Consider the following 20349-nt stretch of genomic DNA (forward strand, 5'->3'; position numbering starts at 1 on the left):
AGGGAGCGGAGAGTGATGTGGTGACCTTAGACTTTGTGTTAACGCCAGGCCTCAGTTGCTCCATCTGTAAAATGAGGTAAACACCACTGTGCCTGGATCCTACTGCCCAAATAGAAATCAAAAGGGTGCCAAGGGGGCCCTGAGGGTATTGGTCAGAGCCCAGCTCTAGGATCGAGTTTGAATTCAATCTCTCTCTGCCTGTTGTTGGCTGCATCATCTGTATGAGGCGTATAATCTCGCTGACCCTCAGGTTCCTTTTCTGTGAAATGGGATGAGCTACAGGATGTGCTGCAAGAATGAGGTAGGATAATGCGTGTGAAAGGGTTAGCACGTGGTAGACCCTCGGTAAGTGGTGGCGGCGAAAATGAAGATACAACTATTGTTGGTTTCTGGTTACTTCCCTTCTCTCCACCTCAGTTTTCTCACCTTTGTGTGAAGATAAGCAAGACAGTGCCTCCAATACACTTGACGCTTCATTAATGGCAACTGTGCTTCTTTTGCGTGCAGTGAGGGCCTGATGTGCCGAAATGGGTTCAGGCCTTCAGGATACCAGTGTCCACCAACTCCTGCTTCATGAGCTACTGGCGTATGACCCTCAGCAGCTGCATGTCCTTACTAAGCCTCAGTTTCCTCTCCTGGGCCAAGGAAGGGAAGTCTGAGAACTGTGGTCTCACGCATGACTGATTACAGGGGCTGACTGGATGGAACGTTCAGCTGAGGAGCCCTCTGAGGCCACTCCTGGAGGGAATGACTGATTAGTGACGTCTGTCGTCTGTCGGGAGTGCAGGACGGGAGAGTGCAGCACAGCAGTTTGCCGGTGCTGGACTAGGTGATCTCTCAAGGTCCCAGCTTGGCGATGGGCACAGCGACACTGCATGTTCATGGAGGTGGGACTCCGGGGCAGGGGGATGGAGGAGGAGACCGCGATCTGGATTCCAGTCCTGGCTCTGCTAATCACCGGCTGTGTGACTTTGAGCAAAGCACTCATTTTCACACAGGGACTCAGTTTTCTAACCCCAACATGAAGTGAGCACACAGAACCGAGGTTCCCTCCTAGGCAGCTGAGCTCCTGGGGCTCTGAGAGGTGGTAAAGAGCATCCGGGGACTACTTGCTCCATTCCCGCCAGCCAGAGCGGCCCCCCACTCTTGCTCTGGGCAGGAATCCCATGAGCTCCTGGGGTGTGATCCCTCTCTCTGAGGCCACAGGGCCACAGGGCATCATCCCCGGGCCCAGCACACAGCACACGCCCGATGAATATTTATTACAGCCTGCAGAAGAATTTTTCCTTATTGCTAATTAATTTTAAGTGGACACATTTTTCAATGTGTGCATTTTATACGTCTGGTCTTGGTGTCAGCCTTGGATGTGTGTCCCAATCTTTCCCTTTGTCAGCTATGTGGCCGCAGGCAAGTGCCCTGGCCTCTCTGAACCTCTGGGGTTTTTTGTTGTTTGTTTGTTGGTTTTTACCATAAAATGAGACTAGAACTGCTTCTAGAGCTGCAGCGAGAACCGCGTGAGGACACGTCAGGCCTGTGCAATGGCTGAGAGTGTGTGCTGGGCCGGCCAGGCAGGCTGCCCTCCTCTGCCGCGTGGCCATGGGCGTCCCTGGCCTCGCTGGGCCGGCTGCTTCTCTGCTCTGGGCCCTAATGCCAGGCCCAGTGCTCCTCAGCCTGCTGTGACATGTGACGAGAGGATACCAGTCTGGGGGCCGGCACAGTGCTGGGCTGAGTCATCGCCCCTCCTGCCCAAATGCACCCCAAACCCTCCAGGACAAGGGTATGTAGGGGGGATGCAAAGGGTCCTTGGTGGTGGGTGGGTACTTTCAGCAGCCATTCAAGGTCCAGGCCGACTCTTCTGAGTCACCCCAGAGACAGAGGGTGACAGCTCCTGCTTGTCCCAGCCTTCTTTCCTCTCCAAGGTACAGACAATCTCCTTGAACAGAAGCTATTTGCTTTTCAGGGACAAAGGCCCCAGCTCTGAGGGTCCTGGGATGAATTTCCTATTGAAAATCTCCAGCGAGGCATTAAGGATTAGCTGTTTCAGGCCTGGACATACTAATCTTGGTGTGACACTCCTGTGTGACAGCAGCACCCCAACCGTGGAAGCTTCCTGATCCCACTGACACAGACCTTGAGCTCTGAACTGGCATCTTTTTCCAAACATTGCTCAGGCCCCTGGTGAGAAAGGCGCTACCATCCGGAGGCCAGAGGGGAGAGAGGTGGGGCTGAGGTTCCTCCTCTCAGGGGTGGAGGCAGGGCCGGGCTGAGGCTCTGTCCAGGGCTCCCCCATCCCCACCCCCTTGCCCATTCGATGACAGAACCTACACCTGGGCGCCCGCTCCCATCCACTAAATGAAATTTCTTCATTTTACTATAAAAAGGCCAAAAGAACTCTCTTTTCTTTTCTTTTCTTTTTTTAAAATCAGACAGGTACAAATAATTCATCCAATTTATAATAGGTCTCAATTTATAATAGGTTTCTCACAACTGAACTGCCTACTCAGGAATTCTTGGAAACTAAGGCAGATCAAAGTAACAAATGGTTTCAAATATACTGTCATTTTTATGACTGCTGAATATAACAATTAACAAAGTTGTCATAACACTACAATGTGAAGACATTTCATTAGACTTCCAGCAATTCTGACACTGCCGTTGTCTTTTCTGACTTTGGAGGTAATACAATGTGTTTTTTTCAGCTCTCAAACATTTTCCTAAACCCTGGGCTCTGTCTGGAGCACCTGTTGGGTTAAGTCGCTTCCCAGGTCCTGGCCCCTAGAAAATGAGGAGCTACTGCTCATCGGCTGACCGATGGTCAGGGAGTCTTGTCCCCCACCACCGCCCCCAACCCCCAGGCCTGGGGATTCTTCCTCCTGTTCTATGAAATGTTCCCTAAGCGCTTGGCCCAAGTTTCCTAGAGAAAAATTTAACACACAATTGGAAGGGTCTGGCTCCTTCCCTGAGCCCCTTGAAGTCCGGGCCCCTTTGTCTTTCCGCCTTGGGTCACCCAGGCCTGGCACAGGGCCTAGTTTAGACTAGGAATCAAATGATGTTTGTGGGAAGACAGAGGGAGAGCAGATGGGAAGGAGGGAAGCAAGGAGGAAAGAATGAGAAAGGAAAGGGTACAGGAGAGGGAGGTCAGCTGTGTCCCACCAGTCCACAAATGTCTGAGGTCCCAGTGCCCAGTGCCAGACCTGGAGTGGCTAAACTGGCGTTGGCTGACTGATGGGCCGGGAAAAAGAATGAGGTCAGCGGCCCCTTGATTCGAGTGAGCTCTGACTCCCTCTTGGTCTAGAGGCCTCCCAGAATTGGACTTACTGTCTGTCTTCTCCATGTGTAAGGATCTCCCAGATCCTTACTTGTTAAAGCCATCCAGACCTCTCATCTATCTATCTATCTATTCATTTGTTTAACAAATGTAAATTGCTCTGTTCTGGAACCACTCGTCCATTTGATAATCATTTATTGGGCACTTCCTGGTTGCCATGCCCTGTGTTGGAGTCACGGGGGCTTTTGGTAATTTCAGACCTCAATTCGAGTCCTAGCACCACTGCTTTCTAACTGGGCAATTACATCAACTCTCTGAACTACCATTCCTCATTTGCAAAATAAGGATCATAATAGTCCATTTGCCAAAGCTGGTGTCAGGATTAGATGAGATTTAAACCAGGAAAGCAGTAGCCCAGTGCCTGGCACATAGTAAGCGCTCAACGTAGATAACTAACTCAGCAGCGCCGTGCCAGGGAAGGATTAAGGGAGAGAAACAGCAGAGGGTCTCTATCCTGACCTTGCTTCTCACCGTCTGTGTGGTTCTAGGCAAGGCAAGTCAGCTCTCTGAACCCCCCTCCCATCGCGTGCTGACCCAGGCAGAGGGGCGGGTGTGCAATAGGCAGAAAGAATGCAAGGAGACCTGGAGAGTTAGGGGCCGCCACTCAGTGAAGTGAGGAGGGGTAGGTACAAAGAAAATAGCAGAGCTCCCTGCCGTTCTTCACAGGACTGGTGTCTTGTGAGATCTCCACTCGCCGCCATTCTCCGTCTCATGAGGACCACCCCCAGGCCTCCTCTCTTACCTCCTGGACCTGCTTTGTATCAATGCCTCCCAGTTCCCAGAGCCAGGTCTGAGGATGTCACACCCCACAGCTCCCCCCGTCCTTCAGGGCACCTCTTTATTTAAAAAAAAAATCTTTAAAAATATTTCCAATTAGAGTTTACATTTAACAGTATTTTGTATTAATTTCAGGTGTACAGCATATTGGGCAGACAATCATATACCCCACAAAAATGTGCCCCCGACATCTCCAGCACCACTTGGCACCATATGCAGTTAGTACAATATTATTGACTAGATTCCATACGCTGTACTTTGCATCCCCATGACTATTTTGTAACTACCAATCTGCACTTCTCAATCCATTCACCTTTTTCACTCAGTCCTTCACCCTCCCTTCCCTCTGGAAACCATCAGTCTGTTCTTTGTATCCATGGTCTGTTTCTGTTTTGTTTGTTTATTTATATTGTTCTCCAGATTCCACATGTAAGTGAAATCATCTGGTATTTTTCTGCCTTTGTCTGACTTATTTCACTTAGCAGAATACCCTCTAGGTCCATCCATGTCATCACAAACAGTAAAATTTCCTTCTCTTTTCACGGCCAAATAGTGTTGCTTTGTGTAAATGTACCACAGACTTTTTTGCCCACTTACCTGTACATGGGCACTTAGGTTGCTTCCATAGCTTGGCTATTGTACATAACACTGCAATGAACATAGGGGTGTATAATTATTCTTTTGGATTAGTGTTTTGGGATTCTTCGTATACATACCCAGAAGTAGAATTGCTGGGTCATATGGCAGTTCCATTTTTCACTCTTTGAGGAACCTCCACACTGTTTTCCACGGTGGGTGCACCAATCCATCACGGCCCCTCTTCTATGAACCCCTCCTTGACTCACAAGCTTGTTCTTCTCACTGTCTGCCTTGTGGCTTTCCAACAGGTCTCTTCCTTTCTTACACACACACATACACACACGTGATTGTCAACTCCAGGAGGCCAAGCTCTAGCTGGGATTTACCTTTTGTTTTCCTCTCTGCCCAACACAGACTGAGCTGAAATGTATTTGTCAGTTGCATCTGTCAGGATTATTTGGGTTGCTCTGGGTTGTGAAAAACACAACCCACATTGGCTTAAATGTGAAAGGGAGTCCTTGCTTCTTGTAACGGGAAGGTTCATGGGTTTCAGCCGTGGCTCAAAGGAAATCTTCAGGACTAAGCTTCTTTCCATGACTTGGCTCCGCTTTCTTCATTGGTTTCATTCCCAGACTCCTACAGGGTCTGGCAGAGACGGCCACCAGCAGTTCCAGGCCCACACGCTCTTGATAAGCCTAGAAGGAATTGGTTACTTCTTTCCTAATATCTCTTCAAAGTCCACAGCTGATCCCCTTGGCCTGGCTGGGGTTCCATGCTGAGCTCTGAGCTAATCAGAGTGGCCAGGGTGAAGGAATAAATACACTGAATGACCAATATAAAAACCTCACACCTGCAAAGAAGGACCAGGTGCAATGGCCGGAGAGGCAGGAGGCCAGGCGGGGGGCTCGGCCGAGGGAAGAACTGGTTTCAAGCAAACGGGAGTGGTATCTATGCCAAGGTCAAGTAAGATGAGGCTGACAAGGATCTACTGGTTTCCTGCACCTGGAAGTCACTGAGGACCTGGTGAGGGCTGAGTTGTGAGGTGACAACTGGAAACCAGATGGGTGGAGGACTGGATGTGTCCAGAACAAGCATGCTACTCAAGGTCAACTCTGGACCAGCAGCATCAGCCTCTGCAGACTTGTTGGAAATGCAGAATCTTCAGGTCCCCGCTCAGGCCAACTGCCCGGGAACCTTGATTTTAATAAGAGTTCCAGGTGGTTCTTGTGCGTGTTCCTGGCTGGGAAGCACAGCTGCAGGGAACGTGGCTGTGAAGGGGAAGAGAGAGGGAAGAAGGGAGCTGGAGGGAGTGTAGCATCAAGGCGGAGACCTTGATTCTTCTTAAGGAGGGAGAGATTGGAGCCTGTTTTGTGTTCTTAACAATGAAAAAAAATCACTTTCTGCTCACAATGCAAAACTTCATTAATATTTTGCAGGGCACTATTTCAGATTTGCATAAATCAGATTCACATCAAATGTAACCTGACTGTATTTGTTGCCTGAAGGAATAAACTTTGTGGTGGGGATGTTTCCTGAGTGCCTCCCACTGTGGACCCTGTGCAGCTAGAGGCATCCCCAGGATCATGTTGCTGAACCAAGGACACCAGCTGCTGTGGGCCCCGCAGAGACTTCGGGGAGGATGCCAGAATTTGCTCCACTTCCTTCTTCTCTCCCTTCTTTGCCACCCGCCGCCCTCCACTGATCTGGCTCCATGTGACTCCCCTCCAGGTTTTTCACAAAGACAGTTCTGGCAAAAGGAGGTTGAGAAAAGAAATGCTGTCATACGTGTCACCAGGCCACAGTGGCCCTGTGAACCACCTCTGTCAGTGCGTCCTCAGGCCAGGGGCCCACAGAGCACGAGGGACGTGTGGAGAGGCCTGAGCTCTGGGCTGCTTTGTACAGGGTGTAGGGAGACCCCCGTGGGCCTGGAGCCCTCCTCTCACAGCAGGTCCCCGTGCCCCGGTCCTGACACCTCCAGGATGGGGTCCTCTGTCTACCACATTGTGAGTTCCCCGCAAGGCAGGCTCATAGAACCAGGGGGTGGTGAAGGGCCCCAGGTTCAGGCCTCTCAATTCCGTATGGTACCAATGGGGGCACTGAAGCCAGAGCAGCATGGGCGACTCAGCAAGGAAAGGCCAGGGCAGTTGTAGGCCAGGGCAGGGATCTATGGCATCTCTCTTCCCCGAGGCCCCGGACACCACCCACCTCTTGCTCTCTGCCAGAAGACCTGGGTTTGAACTTCACTCTGCCTCCTTCTAGCTGTGTGGAAATGAGCCAGGCAGGTCACCTCTCTGAGCCCCAGTTTCCTCATCTGGAAAACAGGGATGAAAACAGCCACCTTCTAGGGTGGTTGTGAGGACCACATGAAATGATCCATGGAAGGGACACAGCCTAGGACTGGACAAAGAAGAAAAAGAAATAGCTAAAAACTATTAACTATCATAGTGTTAATGCTATAATTAGTCCCATTTTTCGTAAGGGGAGACTGAGGCACAGAGAGGTTAAGTATCCTCATAGGCCAAAGGACTGGGATTCGATCCCAGGAATTCTGACCCCCCAGCCACAGTCCTAACACTTCTCTGACCCGCAGCCCCCTCCCCGACTCTCCTATTTAAAATGAAGCTGATGAAAGATGGCTTTAAAAATTAAACGAGATTATGAAAGCCACGTGCCCAGCACAATGTCTGGCATAAAAAACACTGTTTTATTCCCTGGCTGGTGTGGCTCAGTGGATTGAATGCTGGCCTGCCAACCAAAGGGTCGCCAATTTGATTCCCAGTCAGGGCACATGCCTGGGTTGCAGGCCAGGTCCCCAGTAGGGGGCACGTGAGAGGCAACCACACACTGATGTTTCTCTCCCTCTTTCTCCCTCCTGTCTCCTCTGTCTAAAAATAAATAAATAAAATCTCGTAAAAAAAACAAAATACCGCTTTATGCGAATACCTTCCTTCTGAGTATAAGAAACAGACTAGCAGGGTCATGGCTTCACCTTGTGGTGAAATCTGGGAACTGCACCTCCGTCACTCAACGACTGCATTCTTGTCGCTTGGGGGGGGGGGGGGGGGCGGGGGGGAGGGGCGCGGGGCTCGCGGGGCAGTAGAGCGTTGTATGGGGAAGCAGCGGAAGCTCACAGTTTCCAGCCCCTATTATTGTGGGGATTCGTCTGTGGGGAACAGGGGTGAAGTGGATGGTCTGACTGTGGGCTCTCATAGCCCTTTGAGTTTTCTTCTCCACATGTTTGCACAAGTTGGTCCCTCTGCCCCATGATTTAGATGGTCCACTGGTGAAGGCGGTTTGCTATGCCGTCCCAGGCTCTCCTTATGCATTTTCTCAGGGTTGCCCCATAGTGAATAGGTGCTATTCTCACATTCATTTTGCAGAATAGGAAACAGAGGTTCAGAGAGTCCGTGGAAGGGCAGGATTTGAACTCACGCCTACCTGACTCCACAGGCTGTGCCCTTTACTTTTGACACACCAAAGAGATGCAACAGGGGACCCACTCCCTGAAACACACAACTGCATCAGGAGACTTTCATTCAAAGAAACGGTTCAGGCCATGAGTTATGTGGGACCAGCCAGCCCCAAATTCATGCTCATTCCCCCCAACCGTCGGGAAGGTCCTGGGGTTCCCAGGTCTCTGAGGCCAGGATTCGGACCTTCTGTAATTCTACATGCATTATCTTATTCGTCAATGTCATCTTTTCCAGGCAGATCCTAAAGTGTATCTTACACACCAAAAAAGTGGCTTTGAAGCACGTTTCTCACATGAGAGGAAGGCAGAGCACCGAGGAGCAGGAATTGGGGGTATGGGGTCAGCAGCAATGTCTCTAGCAGCACCCATTGTCTCTGAGTCCTGGACGGCACAGGGCCCGTCCCGCAGCCAGTTTTGCCTCTTACTGAAATGCCATCGCTCTTTTGGATGGAACTCTCCTCTGCTTCAATGGTCCTCAGGAATACTCGCCCCCCGGGCTGTCCATCAGGCCAACTGCCTGAAGGTGGAGGGGCGGTCCCTGCCTGACCTTCCCCCGTTGGAACACCAGAACACCACGCCTTTGATTTGGTTCTCAGAGGCTTTTCTGCCTCAGTCAGCCCCATGCGGGAACCCCTAAGCGGAGACATGGTCCATCTGATCAGGTTTGAGCCTATACAAACCCAAGCTTTAATGAAGAGACTATTCTTGGTTTGGCTGTGGGAGATCTTGGTGAGTAAATTAAAGTGACAGTCCCTTGAGACAGGGTCATACACTTCCACAGTGACTCTCCAGGGTTTAAACATCTCCTTACCGTAGTCCTGGCAGGGGTCTCGCGTTGATCCTACAGATGAGAAGACCACGGGGTTTCTGCAACTGACAGCAAAGGAGACACTAGAAGGTGCCACCACGAGAGAGGTCTGTAGTGGCCATGGTTTTCCAGAAGCCCCTCTGGCCTCTGGTCTTGTCCCCTTTCGTTTCCCTAACACTCATCATTGAGGGAAAGGCCTTTAGGGACTGTGATATTTTACGGCTGGGAAAAGAAGGCCCAGAGAGGACAGGGCTGCTTTAAGTTCACCCAGGGAGCTGGCAGCTGAACTGGGATTTGAACCCAGGCCTTAGGATGTCTGAGTCAGGGTTCTTTTTGGTTTTCTCTGGCTTCCACCATAATCATGGATAACTCCCAGAGAAACAGTAACAGACTCATGGATGAGTCAGGCCCTCCCTGGCTTCCCAGGGAGACTCCAGGCTGTTTCTTCTGTGTGAGGTGGGAGGGGTGTCCCATCTCTTCTTCTGCCTCCTGCTTGGGGCTCAGTCTTGGTGAGAAACACAGAGAGAGGCAGTGGCCCAAGGCAGGCCAAGAAGACAACCCAGAAGTTTGGCCAGAACATCTTTTATTCTTTGTACCCGCCCGCCCTCCCCGCCCTCCCAGAGGACATAGGGGATTTGGGGAATGAAATGGAAATAGAGTGATTTCTTTAAAAAATTTCTTTAAGACTCAGATATGAGGGGCCCTACTGGAAAGCTTCTCACAATAGAGTAGTGGAATATCCCAGAAATCTCACCACAATGCTTTTCACCATAAAGTGGGATAGCCTGGAAACTTAACTATAATATTAAGAACAACCTCACTTTAACACCAAGAATATGGAATGAGAGCCCCAAAACCCAGTGGTAATACTTCATTTGGAATAAAATATTCTAAAATTGGCCATAATAGTGAAATAACTTAGGAACTCCATTACAGTGGTCTTCCCTAGGTGTGGGGTACCCCAGGAATTCCACAACAGTGATCATTATGGGGTAAAAAATTTCATCAACTTCAGTAAAAGAGTAATCTTTATAGAGTAATCACAGGACTGTCATGACAAAGTCTTCACCTTAACACATGACTACAGAATAGGCTGTCCCAAGAACCCCGCTCTAACCGATCACTGTGGAATGGGCCACTCCAGAAGTCATTCTGTAACAAGAATCACCGTGGAATAAGAGAGCCTGGAATCCCACCGTAGCATCAGTAATCCAGACCGGTGGGCCATCTCAGAAACCCAGCTGTAACGTCGGTCACTGTGGAGCTGGCTATCCAGGAATGCAGCACTAGGGCTCAATATCGATCAAAGCACGGATTCTGTGTCAGGTGGGCTCTCCGTGGCCCCAGGACTTGACCCCTGTTTCCAGGACCCTTGAGAAAGGACTACTTAACGCTGAAGGGGAAAGGAGGGGATTGGGAGATAATGGGGTGGGTATGAGAAGGGAAAAAAATGCTTTTAATCAGCCAATTAATGAAAGAGTCCAGAAAGTGTTTGTCCTGGGAAAAACCAGAAAGCCCACGTTATCTGAGCACCTACTGTATGCCAGGCTCTGTGTCTCTCATTGAATCCATACAACAACCTTGTAGTACAGGGATTATAGACAAGGAAAAGGAGACCCAGAGATGTGAACAGCTTTGCTAGGGTCATGAAGTGAACCGGTGGCAGAGCCGTCCCTGAGATCTGGACTCTTGACGCTGACCCTGGACAGCCGAGTGCTGGGAGGCACAGGGGGCTGTTGATCCCAAAGGCCCTGAAGGTCATTTTGTGGCACAAGACACATCCTTCATAATTCAAGACTTCCCGTGAATTCAAGTCACGGGGGCTGGCAGAATCGTGGTAATGCTTAGCAGAAGCTCAGAGGGGAAGGATGCAGATGAAGCCACCACGGGCCACTCCTGCAGCATTCTGGGACCCACGTGTGCTGTGATAGCAAGAAATTTACTTGACTGTTTGCCTGATTGATTTAAAAATTAAGGACAAAGGGGAATAAACCACTAGTTTTTGAGTTGTTACTCTGGGCTGAACAAATAACCAGACAAATTCTCATCTAATCATTATACTCTCTATTTCATGCATGCCAAGATACCATTAAGATGCACATTATTTAATGTGCTGCTAGGAAATTTTTTAAATTGCCAATTAAACTACGGCATGCCATTGAATATAAGGCACATGTTCACTTCAGAAATGTTACAATGTAGGGAAAAATGTATGTCTTGGAAGTGATGATCTATAACAACTTTCTATGAGAGGAGCGCCATAATTATCCTCATCTGATATACAAGGAAATTGAGGCATGGAGAGGTAAGGGGACTTGCCCAAGGTTGCACAGTTAAGCAGCAGCCGAGCCTGCCTGCCTTCAGAACCATGGCACCTGCGCCTATCTCGTTGGGACAGCTGTGGGCACATTGCCTGTCCAAAGCGACTCCAGCGAGTGGTAGGATGGGGCCACCACTGAGCTAGTCTCAGGTGTGAAGATGTGGCTAATCTCAGAAGATTCCTCAGGAGAGAACCAGCCGCTTGTACCTGAATGTCCAGGATATAATAACGTCCTCAGAGGGTGGGGGCGGTGAGCTGTTAGCATGTGATTCCTTCGGCCATGACAACGGGCCTTCACAGCAGGTACAGCCATTGACTTCAGTTTACAGACGAGGAGACTGAGACTCAGAGAGGAGACTTGAGGTCTCCCAGAGCGCAGTTTCAAATGCAGGTTGTCCTGACTTAGAGCACACGCTCCTCACCTAAGCTACTGGGATTATGGGGTGACATTTAAACCCATCCACACGTGGGGTCTTGCAGAGTGACCAGAGGAGGTGCAGGGAGGCTGGAGATCAGCATGCTGTTCATGTCACACCAGTGGGGTTCATGCTGAACCCACTCATCCGGAAGGGCTTCGGGGCAGCCCACGAGAAAACCAGGTGAGAGTGGGGCTGCCTGGGTTGCAGAGGTGGGGTTCCGGAGTCCTGTCCCTCTGGTCCCTCTCACTCTCAAGCTAGCCCCGACTTAATGAATATAATAATGACAACTATGGTGATAACACACTATTAAAGGATGTAAACTATTATCACACTAGCGGCCAGTGTTCTCTGAGCACTTGGTGTGTGCTGGGTGTCCTATGACCAAGCCCTTTATTTCTGTATTCTTGTTCCCATTTTACAGAAGAGGAAACGGGGGCTTCCTCATGTTAGTGAGCCAGTCTGAGAACACATCAATAATAAAGGATGATTCAGGATTTAAACTCAGAGCCCACACATGCGTCTCCCCCAGCATGTTGTGAGTCCAGCGGGTTGGAGCAGGGATACAAGAAAACTATCCAGGGGTTCGTAGGAGATTATTTATGGGAATCCATTCCCTGATTGTCTGTGTTCCTATGTTCTTTTTCCCAAGAACCCTTTCAAAAGTGGCTTCACCTTTTGCAGCTTCCCTTCCACAAATGTGCCCTCTCCCTCTTTATGAAAGACATTCCTCTCTTTGTCCCCAGTCCTGACTCACGTGCACTGCCCCAGAGCACCAGCTGCCAGGGCTCTGAAGAAAGGGGCTGCGAGTGAACCTGGGACCGTCAGGGAGCAAGGCTGGTGCGTTTCACTTTGCTTCCAGCAAAAGAAGAGGGTTACTACTGCTACTGGTATTAATCTACTTGGAGTCATTGAGACACAGCTTTTTTTTCTTAATTTAGAAATCATGTTTATTCTACTACAGTTGTCTCAATTTTCCCGCCTTTGTCCTCCTCCACCCACCCCGTCCCCACTCCCCGCAGTCAGTGCCCACTCTGTTGTCCATGTCCATGGGTCATTCATACCTGTTCTTTGTCTAGTCCCTCCCCCTTCTTTCCACCATTGTCCTCTTTCCCCATCCCCTCTGGTGGCTTTCAGTCTGCTCCATGTTTCCATGCCTGCGGTTTATTTTGTTCATTAGTTTATTTTGTTGAATAGATTCCACTTATAGGTGAGATCATATGACAATTGTCTTTCATCAACTAGCTTATTTCACTTAGCTTAATATTCTCCAGTTCCATCCATGTTGTCACAAAAGGTAGGAGATCCATCTCTCTATTTCTTTCTTTCTTTTTTTCTTTCTTGTTTCTTTCTTTCTTTCTTTCCTTCTTAAATGCAGATTGATTTTATTTTTTTAAATGTCAAAGTTAATTATAAAATATTAAAAAATTTAAAACCATTATAAAGTCTCAGCAATTAAACCAACATGACACCAGCACAGAAATAATCAAGTAGATCAATGAAATGCAATGAGAATATCTGTCTAATGTAATATATCATTAGGTTGATATTTCAAATCAATGGGGGAAAATAAGGCTTATTCAACAAATAAGGTGCATGAACGACTATTACTTGAAATAAAACAAGTATAGAGCCCTATTTCACGCATTATACAAGAAATATTCAGGTGAGTTAAAAATCAATATGTAGAATCTAAGGAGTTTTAGGGGAAAATACAAACTAATATTTTTCTTACCATGAAGTAAAATATTCAAACCCAGAAGCTATAAAGTAAAATATTGACAATATGACTCTATTAAACACTTAAGACTGTACAGTAATATATATATAAAAAAGTTAAAGGACAAGTAATAGAAAAGTATTTGCCACAGATCTAAAAAAGGGTTAATGGTTTGTTTTTTGCTTTGTTTTTCTTAGGGAAAAAATTCTACAAACCTTTAATAAAAAAATGGATAAAGAATACCAAAAAGTCATTTAAAGCTTTTTTAAAAATAATAGAAATAGGAAAGAAATATACAAAAACAGGTTTAGTTTCAACAAAAAATAAAGAAACAATTAAAATAACACATCAGTCACAATCAGATTAATACGTATTAAAAAATATTGGTAATATCAAGTGTTGGCATCTGTGAAAGGAACTGGGTATTCATAGACTCTTTTTCTTCATCTTAAAGCAGTCCATCTGGCATATCTAGCAGTGCTAGTTTGGTGGAGGTGTATTCTTTTAGTCTTCTTTTGTCTGGGAAACTCCTTATTTCGCCTTCCATTTTAATAGAGACCCTTGCCAAGTAGAGCAGTCTTGGTTGCAGGTCTTTGCTTTTCATGACTTGGAATATTTCTTGCCAGTCCCTTCTGGGTTGCAGTGTCTCTGTTGAGAAATCAGCTGCTAGCTGTATCGGGGCTCCCTTATACATTACTACCTCTTTCTCCCTTGCTACCTTTAGGATTCTCTGTTTGTCTTTGATATTTGCCATTCTAATGATGATGTGTTCTTGGAGCGGACCTCATTGGGTTCCTCTTGAATGGGACCCTCTGTGCTTCCTGGACTTGTGTGACTTTTCCTCTCTTCAATTTAGGGAAGTTTTCCTTCATGACTTTTTCAAATAGGTTCTCTATCCCTTCCTCATCCTCTTCTCCTTCTGGTATCCCTGTTATACGGATATTATTATGTTTCAGGTTGTCCTGAATTTCCCTAAATGCCTCTTCATTCTTCTTGAGCCTTTTTCATTTTCTTGCTCTTTCTGCGTTTTTCTACTTTATCCTCCAGCTCGCTGATTTGGTCCTCAGCTTCATCTAGCCTGCTTTTGATTCCTTCTACTGTGTTCTTCAATTCAGAAATTGTATTCTTCATTTCCTCTTGTCTCTTATTGATAGTTTCTATGTTCTTTTCTATGCTGATATAGTTTGCAGTAAGGTCCTCGTAGTTACCCTGTTGTTTTTTGTAATTCTCTCTGAGCTCACTGAGCTCATTGAGCTTCCTTAGAACCATTGTTTGGAACTCAATATCTGATAGTTTACTTGCCTCTGTATTATTTAGTTCTCTTTCTGGGGATTCCTCCCTTTGACTGGGGGGTAGTTCTTTGTCTTCCCATTATTTGTGAGACTCTTCTTTTACGCCTTGCTTCTTAAGTTGATCTGTCTTGATTTCCTGACTTTGTAGTGTGAACTTGTATGTTAGGAAGCCACTGTTTTTTCTTTCTGGATCTGCCTCTGATGATGTCAGATGTCGTCCCTGTCTGACCTTAGGCAGTCTGTTGGAGACTTCCAGGAATCTACTGTTTGTGGCTGTCTCCGTCAGTTGTTAATCTAGTCACTCTGCACTCAGCAGGCCACCTTAGACAGCTCAGGGAAGGGCGGAGTCCCTCCTGGGGGCGGGATTATTGGGTCCTCTCCAGCTGCTGCTCTATGGGGGAGGAGTCCGCACTGGGGTCCCGCCGGCTACTCTTTCCATTCTCTCCCCAAAGCCTCCATCCCCAGTCTCTCCTCAAGTGTCTCCATACCTCTCTGCGCCCCCTTTAGCCAGAGATCTACTATCTGTGGCAGCCACTCTGCACTCAGCAGGCAGCTTAGACAGCACAGTGCAGGGTGAAATCCCACCTGGGGACGGGGCTATTTGGTCCTCTCAGTTTGGGTCCTTTGACGCTGGTGCCGCTCAGGAGGAGTGGTCTCTGACTCCTGTGAAGAAGTTTCACAGGAGTGAAAGGGAGGAGTGGTCTCCTTCCCCAGTCTCTCCTCAGGTGTCCCACTCTTCCCCCTCCCGCCTCCCCCTCCCCGCTGCTGCAAATGAAAATTTATGTGTTGGCCCTTTAAACGGTTCTTCTTTGCGTCTCCAGCCGCCTGTCTCAGGCAGAGAGCAACCCTGCTGCTTTCGCAGCTGGCTGTTTTCTGTGTACTTTTGGGTTCTGGTGCTGTGGGCTAGAGATTTGGGTGCTTTTGGTTTAGACCCCGCTCTTCTCAGGGGGATCCAACTGGCCGTTTCAGTGTCCTGCTGGTGCTGCCGCCCATGGGCGCCTCGCCCGCCTTCCCGGGTCTGTACCGCACTCCTTACCAGTCAGATTGCGCTAAAGCCGATTCTTCTGTCTCCGAGGTTACAAGGCTCCTCTCTCACTATTGTTCAGTTGTTTGTTCCAGGTGGTTTCTCCACAATTCAGTTGTAATTCCAGGTTGGTCCTGGGAGGAGGTCAGTGTGACTTCCACTCACTCCTTCATCATCTTGATTCTCCCAGAAACAGCTTTTAATAACACATCGCCAGATGACTTGGGGCATCTATATTGAAAGCAGTTCAAAGAATTGAGCAACACTGTTTTAATAAAACTCCTCCCATTCACATATCCTTATTTGCTGAACAAATAAGCAGAATTTTTTTTTTATAGTGCTTAGGTCTCTAAAAATGAAAACTAGATCTCTGAACCCAAATTCCTTCTGGCAATGAGTAAATTAATTCACAGATAAAAGAACTAATTGAGGGGAAAAAAATCCATTTTACTAAAATATCTATTTCCAAATCAATATTACTTTGTTTTTAAGTATCACTATAATTGTAATAGACTATACATAATTGTTCGTTGTAATGATAGCCATCTAAAAGATTATTGTAAATAGTGCTTTATGGTCAAAGGAAATTTGAAAACTATATTAATCAAAATAAATGTTGCTGATGCTTGCCTGCCCAACCTCATCCCCCGTTCTTTTCCCATTTGTTAGCTTTGCAAAATCTTTGCTGATCTTCTAACTATCCCTCTAAGATACTGGCACTTCTCTCAGCCCGGGGTCTTTGCACATGCTTTCCCTTCTGCTTGGATTGCTCATCCCATAGGTATAACGATGGCTGCCACTCCCACCCCTTGTAGTCTTTACTCTAAGTCACCTCAGTGAGGCCTTCTCTGACCTCTGTATCCAAAATTCCTCCTCCTACCTCTGAACCCTTCACACTCTCTGCCTTGCCTTTTTTGCTCTTAGCACTAATCTTCTCTTCTTACAAGGACACCACTCATATTGGATTAGGGCTGATCCTCATGAACTCATTTTAACTCCTTTAAAGGCCCTATGTTCAAAACAGTCGCATTCTGAGGTGTTAGGCATTAGGCCTTCAGCATATCAATGGGGGGATGGGGGTGGTGGACGCAATTCAGCTCATAACACATGGGGAAGGTTCACTTTATACATATTCCTCCTGCTCTATGCTTATGATTTGTGCACTTGATGAAGTGCATCCAACTTCAATGAAGATCGGAGAGGCACCAAATTTATAAAAATTCTATTACTCAGTACAGACAAAAAGGCTTGGGGTTCACTCCGGCAGTGCTCTGACTAAAAGTCACAGTGTGTCTCCTAAGGCTGCAGGGAGGTACATGCAAGTCCCTGTGGCCTTGGGCAGCCGGAGAAAGGGAGGGCACACCAGGTCCCCTGTCCATCCAGACAGTGCGGATAGGGCTGAGATCAGGGCAGGCACAGGAGCTGGGAGACTTTCTGGTCCAGAAAACCAGGGAATGAGGTCCTGAACCAGGACAACGACAACAGAACAGTTTCAGTGGTCCCAGCGACTTGGAGGGAGTGGCTGTGACAAGTCTGGAATGAAGGATGAGTGCAGGTAGAGGGGGGACAGGCAGAGACTCGGGGGGGGGGGCGGTGCAGAATGCCCCAGATGGATGCACCGGCCAGCGGGTGGGATGGCAGTGCTCAGGTGGAGCAGGGTCGGGGGCAGGGCCCAGCAGGGTCAGCTCAGGGTTCCGGACACAGGCTCCTGAGAGCTGGGCTCCGAGGCTCCCCAGGGCCTCTGCCAGGCTTGTTTGTATCCAGCCCAGGCCATGCCAGCTTCTGCATTTGCCCTTTTTGGAGTCACCTTTTGCCTGGAAAGTGACTGGGGCTGGGGGTGGCTGAGCTGACTGTTATAATTATCTTGTGCCTCAATGGAGGGGAGAGGGACAGACTCCTGGGGTTCAGGGGAATCCCTTGAAACATCTTCTACGTCAGTCAGGCCCAAATAAGTTCAGGGATGAGGACCAAATACCCAGGTCTTCTTAAACCCAACTCTGTCACCTGCTCACTAGGGGCCGCTTGCTCTCTCCCGGCCTCAGTTTCTCTGACTACACAACTGGGAAAGTAGACTAAAGCAGCGCTCCTCAGGCTTTCCCCCATTCCTGCTGTGAAACTTATTAAACCCAGGTTGCGGTTCCCCATCCTGAAGCTGCTGAGTCAGAAACTCTGAGGAGTGAGGGGCCTGGGAACCTGCAGTTTACATGCTGCCCTGGGGATTCTGTATTCACCAGGCAGGGTCTGAGACCGATGATGAATTGGAAGGAGCTTTGATGTGACCTCACAAGATTTGGTCCTGACTCTGCCATACTGTCCTGACATGTGGCCCTGGGGTAGTCCCTTTGCCTCCTTGGGCCTCAGTTTCCCAATCTCTAAAATAGAGAAGGCTATTCTAATGATCTGCAAGGGGGTGGGAGGTGGTGTTCTTGAGCACCTGCCAGGTGCCAGCACCCAATGCCAGGGGGGTTTTAGGGTGACTGTGTCCAGAAAGATGCTCCTGAAAAAAATATCTTAGTTGTGTAAAAGGGACTTCAGCAGCTGCAGTGCTAAGCACCTTGGAAAAACAATTATCTTTCAAATATCCTCATGTTCATCTTAGAGTTTAATAATAATGTTATATTTATTTTATAATATATTGGTGTTATATTAACATAGTATATTATATGATAGTTATTATTATTATCCATTTTAAAAATGGGAAAATTGAAGTTCAGAAGGCTAAGGGCCTCATCGAGTCAATCAAGTGACAGAGGTGGAATGGCAGTCCCATTCTCCTGACTCTAAAATTCTTACTCTTTAATGGCCTCCTGGTGCAAGAGTTGAGTGATGTCGAAAGCTGTCCTGTGGATGGGGATTGGCGTCTGATTTTTTTTTTAATGTTTTATTTATTTATTTATTAAAGATTTTATTTATTTATATTTGGAGAGGTGAAGGGAGGAAAAAGGAGAGAGAAAGAAACATCAATATGTATTTGCATCTCACGTGTCCCCTACTGGGGACCAGACCTACAACCCAGGCATATGCCCTGACTGGGAATTGAATCAGTGATCCTTTGGTTTGCAGGCCTATACTCAATTCACTGAGCCACACCAGGCCAGGGCTATTTATTTATATTTTTATAAATATAGAGAGAGGGGAATGGAGGGAGAAAGAGCAGGAGAGAAACATCAACATGTGTTTGCCTCTCACACACCCCCTACTGGGGATCTGGCCTGCAACCCAGGCATGTGCCCTGACTGGGAATCAAACCAGTTACCCTTTGGTTCGCAGGCCGATACTCAATTCACTGAGCCGTAACAGTCAGGGCTGATTGTTTTTAATATGAAGGGACTGGTTGTTTCCCTCACTATTTAGCAGGCAGGGTTTCCAGATGCCTTGAGGTAAGGGTTAGGGGAGCATTGCTCTGAGCATCCAATACATGGCCAGGGGCTAGGTTTCGCTGAATGTACAGTCACTGGGCTTTATTTCTAGAAGCCAAGGACTCGGGGAGAACTGATTTGGGAGGCTCCTTGCTCATTTTCTAAGCTGCTGCAGCATCTGGGCTTCCCTAGCCTGGACCTGAAGGCATGGGGTGCCTTGTATTTCTACAGAACCTCTGTGGCAACAGGAGCCTTGGTCCTCCTCAGCCACATGTCCAGCCTCCACTTACCCAGGAGGACACTGGGGAGAGTGGGAGACATTACTTATGCTCATCAGTATTCCTGGTCTTCCTCCCCTTCCTTGGCATAGGAAAGGATCATACTTCCCCTTTGAGGTCAGGCAGGGTCACGTGACCCACTTTGGCCCTGATGTTCCTGTGTGTGACTATGCTTTCTTAGCTCTGGGAACTAAGTTGCTTGAGGGCCAAATTCAGCCAAGGGCTTCCCCTGTGGAACTTATGAACAGAAACAATGTAGTGGGTGGTTGGAACATGGGCCCTTGGAGCAAAGTCCTCAGGTTCCAAGCCCAGCTCTGTCACTTTGCCGTGTGACTCTGGGCAAGTTGTGTGTTCCTAGGTGCCTTGGTTTACCCATGTGCAGAATAGGGACTATCCTGGTATCTGCCTCATGGTTCTCTCATGGGGTTAAAGGAGATCAAGTCCCAAAGCCTCAGTGCGGGGCTCAGAAGGTGGTGTGCGCCCAACAAACGTGAGTTCTCAGGAGGACGGTGCTGACAGCTAACCTTTTTAGCCTCTCTTATGTCTCCCCTGGGATCTGGGCAAGTCACACACTGGCAACACAGTAGAGGAGAGGATGGGGGGAGGGCAGCTGAAAGCTGAGAAAGGAGCGGGGACCGTGGTCAGTGTGGCACACAGGAGTGAGGCTGCAAGAAATACCGCTGTCTGGGTGAAGCCTGATGATTTTGAACTTGTAGCTTTTGAATCCTGGCTCTCCCCATGGGCTGAGGAGTGGTGGGGGGAAACGGAGGCAAGAGGGATCAGCCAAGCTAAGTGAGAGCAAAGGCAGTGAGAACTGAATTTAAAGGTCCTCCTGCCCTGCCATTGCAGGGCCTCAGAGTTGTGTGACATTTTTCAGCCATGAACCAAACCCAACCTCTATCCAGCTGTAGCTACAATTTGCCAGGTGTCCCCAGCATAGCCATGGTGGGGCAGGGAACACCCAGACCCTGAGAAA

Source organism: Pteronotus mesoamericanus, unplaced genomic scaffold (assembly GCF_021234165.1).
Source record: "Pteronotus mesoamericanus isolate MK-2021 breed Mesoamerican mustached bat unplaced genomic scaffold, CSHL_Meso_final contig_25, whole genome shotgun sequence".
NCBI classification, from domain to species: Eukaryota; Metazoa; Chordata; class Mammalia; order Chiroptera; family Mormoopidae; genus Pteronotus; species Pteronotus mesoamericanus.